The sequence below is a fragment of the Triticum aestivum genome, chromosome 6D (assembly GCF_018294505.1).
Source record: "Triticum aestivum cultivar Chinese Spring chromosome 6D, IWGSC CS RefSeq v2.1, whole genome shotgun sequence".
In the NCBI taxonomy this organism is placed as follows: domain Eukaryota; kingdom Viridiplantae; phylum Streptophyta; class Magnoliopsida; order Poales; family Poaceae; genus Triticum; species Triticum aestivum.
Window position 1 is genome coordinate 289,811,372 of NC_057811.1, and position 4,617 is coordinate 289,815,988.

The following is a 4,617-nucleotide window of genomic DNA, read 5'->3' on the forward strand; positions in this document are numbered from 1 at the left end:
AGTGTTTATTGTCCACTATCGTGCATTCAAAATTTATACAGAGATTTAGAGGAGCGTTAAATGCAGAGACTAGCCTAAACAAGCTATTGATATGGGAGCTGGATTCATTTGCGGGCATCTTTGGTAAAAGGGGAATGCATTTTTATACTTGAATTAATGGTACATGTACATCCATAAAACTAAATGATAACACCCAATATATTACAGAACTGGATTAAGTAGGAGAAGTGGACGATTCACCTCGCAAAAAAACAGAGAAATAGACAATGCGACTCAAAAAGAAGGATAAATAGACAATGTAATTGTTGCATGTGGTGCTTAGAAATATTTGTAGATCAAACTTTGTATGTAAAGCGTGTATCCAAATCAGTGTTGAATGAGGCTTAATTGCAGGTTAATTGCTAACTGTAGTCAACCTTAGTATCTGGTAGGGAAAGTTATAAACAAAATTATCATTATTGAGGAAATCGTTAACTAGTAGCTGCTCGGTTGACTGGCGAGTAGGGAATTAATAGGCTAATTGGCAAGTCAATTGGTCAATTGATCAATTAATCGGTCGATTTATCAGTTTATCAGCTACTCGGTGACCCTACGATTAGGGATTAATTGGCCATTTAACTGGTTAATTAGACAAATTATTGAACAGGGAAAAAATGATATATTGAAACGGGTTATCTAGCATTCGGGAAAGAAATGGAAATATGAGATTTAAGTGGCGATGTGGATTGATGAGAATGCGAAGAAATAGCTATTTAATGATGTTAGTGGGGCTATTTTTATAACACTAGATAATTGCCCGTGCATTGCAACGGAGGTATGGATATTTTCACAGCGAATGTGATTTACGTGTCATTTTCTTATCAATGTAATTATTTATGGAAAATGAATTTTACCCGTGAACTGAATCTGTACTTTCTTTTAGGGGAAAGCCTCTCGGTATTTTATTTCTCCGCCAACAGAGTTACGTCATTTATTACAAAAGGCATAATGAAATTGTTCCTCCATCTCAATCAAAATTAGACAGAGTATCATAGGAGTGCTTTGCCAGATGATGAGCCACTCCATTGGCTTCCCTAGGAGAGTACGAGAATGTAACTCCATTTGACGTGCCAAAAACATGATTTTGTTTCATAATGCAATAAGACATGTGGGAGTTAGAGGTGGTTTTAAAATAAAACCAGCTAGAAAAACTGGCAAACCCAAAAAAGGGGTGGCGGGGAAGGGCGGAGGAAAGAAAGGAACATAAAATGGATCCTTTTGTATTTTTTAAGTAGGAGAAGAGATAGATAGAATAGAAGAAAATCATAATGATAAAGCATTGTTTGTTCCGGATACCTATACGACGGCACATTTTTGCTTCATCTGGCACGAAATGTCACATAATCTCTTTTTTTCTTTTCAGATAATTGTGATCTTCTCTTCTTTTCCTTTTTAGGTAACTGTTAGAGCATTTTCTTTGCACAATCATCTTTTTTTCTTTTTTTGCGGTGTAATGCAATCATCTCCTTATATGTAAAACATGTATCTAAATGATATCCATAAAAACATGCCTGACACGTGCCTTGCATCAACACCTTAGCTATCGCGGACAAGCAGATAATTGCATTGTACTCCCTCCGTCCTAAAATAAGTGTTTTATTTTGGACGGAAGGAGTACATTGTATGATACGTATTTGCTTTGAGTGGTTTTTCTAGAGGAGAGATTAGTACTACTAATTGGCAATAGTAGCTAAGAAAAACTGGGGCCTGAGGAAAAAAATCTTATACGACCCAGGTTGTACGCTCCCTTAGATGAGACCCACTCCGATTCATGACACCTGTATACATCAATCTCAAAGCACCGGTGCCTCTGTTATCTCTAGTCTTCCCGATTCCCATCCATTCTTTATTTGACGACCCCTCGCCGGCGGCGACTGTGCGGCACGACCAGGCACTGGGCACGGCGCCGTCGTCCTTGATGCACCTGCGCTGGCTACACCTCGCCGGCGGCGAACGTGCGGCTTCTGCTCCGTCACGCGCCAAGTAAGCCATGGCGACAAACTGCCAAGAGGCGCCAGGAGCACGGCCGCCGTCAAGGAGCATACCCGCGGCTGGTGTTTGGAAGCTTTGGATAATCGAACATGTTAGAGGAATCGCGATTTGGAAACGATGAAGTGGGGAACGAGATGTTGCTGCTTTAAGATTTGTATTGCCAGCTGTCAGACGCTGGAGAGGGTCTCCCGTTCAGCTGCGTACGACCAGGTAGATTCTTTTCCGGGGCCTGATTGTTTTGGCATCCCTGTCTGTGCATGCAGGTGACTTCCGAACGAGCCTGCAAGACTCTGTTGTGCAGGTGAGTGACATGCCCTTTATATGACGATTTACACCCAAACAAATTTCACTTCCCAGTGAAAAAAATGTTTTGCAGGCACGCACCGATCGATGCACTCCCCTTTTTTCCCCGTTGCTGTTGGGATATATGGGTGCGCGCTGGCCATCTCACGTACGGTGCGTGTATATCTTGGCTCCATGGTGGACGACCTACAACTTTGTTTGTTGGTTTCTTCCATCACTCATCCGTTGAGCGAGCTGAGTCCGCGGAAACCGCCAGCGCGCGTGGGCGTGGCATCCTCGGCGCCGATCCGACGCCTCTGGCGCGTGGAGACAGCTGACACGGAGATCGGACGCAATCCTGCCACCGATTCGGCGTGTTCACCGCAGGCTGCCACAAGTAGCCTGCTGAGCATCCAGCAGCGCCGAAAGGATCCGCCCCGCCGCTCCATGTGTGCATGTAAAGAGAGAAGAGGAAAGAGAAGCGTGGACTCCTCGCTCGACAAACACCTCCGGCGTGGTGTGCTGTGAGCAGTGGGGATGATCCTCGTATGCAAAAAGGAAAAGAAAAGGAGTGTGTGTGTGTATGCATCTATGGTGAAAGCGGTTGTATCGTCCGTACATGCACGCCACATGCTGGACGTGCAAATGCAACGGCGTGAGTTTCCACATCCACATGGGGTTATCAAGAGAATGGGTGAAAGGAGTAGGGCTTTTCTGCGGTGAGGCCCGGAGGAAATGCAGGGAGGGGGCGCTGCCTGGCTGCTTCCAGCAATCTTGTGCTGGTAGCAGATCTCATCGAGGCATAGTGCTTTGTCGTCCTGTATAACTTGATGGGGGTATACAGAAGAGAACAGGCTTCCATACTCTGTGTAACTTGATGGCCTGATGGATACATAAACTTTGGCGTCCATCTATCTATCTACAAGCTCAAGAGGTTCGGGCCATCAATCTATTGCACAGCTTTACCGGTAGACGGTGTACTACGTACGTGCGTACGTGCTGGAAGCCTGAAACATCCATCCGTATGGACGCTATACACAACAAGAGGCGCCCGCATAAACCACTGCAGTTGCAGAATAGAAAGGTCACCCACACCCCCACAAACAAAAATAGCAGGGCCGTCTGCTGCGTGGCTACGCTCGAGGCCGCGGAGCTGCACGGAAAACACGGTTCGGAAGCTACCATGGACGGACAGAGAGGCCGGTGCAGGGCGAGACGGCGACGGCCCAATTTATTGGGAGCTAGCCAAAGAAGGGAAGGGAGTCGGCGCGGTGGATGGATGGGGTGCACGGTGAAAAAAGGTGCAAGTAGGGCTGGCAACCAGAATGCATCGGCGGCGGGTCAAGGGGCTTGGTGTGCGCGGCTTTATTGCGCCTCCCGATGGTGGTTCCAAATGCCAAGGCTATACAAACTGCATTTGTGCGTGGATGGAGACGGCAACTGCAAACGTAGCGTACTGGCTGCGACCCTTCTCGTGTCTGCATCTCGTTCCAAATGCGAAGGGCATAACTTTCCGATAGGTTCACAAACATAGACGTGGAGCTCGTCGTAGGTGGAGTAACAATTAATTAAAGCTGTGGCATGCATCGGTGCAAGAGTGTGTACATAGGGATCGGCTCCAGGTAAGGCCGTCATGTAAACAGCTGCAAAATCAGATGAACCTAACTGCGATACCTGCCCCTTATGCATGCAAGTTCATAAATCGGCGGCCCATCTCCTTTACCAATGTCACTACACCGTTAGGGTCTGGGGAATTATCAAATCTTGGATCGGCTTACTTGATGTGCACCCATCGGCCTGAATGGCTCTGGACTCAGTGAAGAATTGGTGGAACCTAATTGCTTCCAACATGTCGTAATCCCGGTGAGCGATGATGTCTCTCGTTATACTTACCTCGTGGAAAATTTGAAAGGAGAGGAATGCCCGAGTCTTCTGCCACATCGCGGTGCCTGTAGGGGTTGTTGTTGCTAGAATTAAAGAGGAGTCAAAGTTGCGGTGTCTTGCGAGAGCAAAATCTTTGAGTAATGTAATGACGTGAGAGTGATGTGTTGTAATTCGGCCTAGGGCCAAAAACCTCTAAACCTCCTTATTCAATAAAAGTGGCAAATTTTTTGCCCAGTTTAAAAAAAATCAGATGAACACACTCAAACTGGTTTGTGACTGGTGAGATACGGAAGACAAACCAGCTCCAGGACCAACTGTTGCTCGTTGTGCACCTCCAGCTTCCCGGTGGCGTGTTTCTGCCCTTCAACGCACTCAACTCAATGGGCACGAGCATGCAGACAAAGCATGAATTAAACTGAA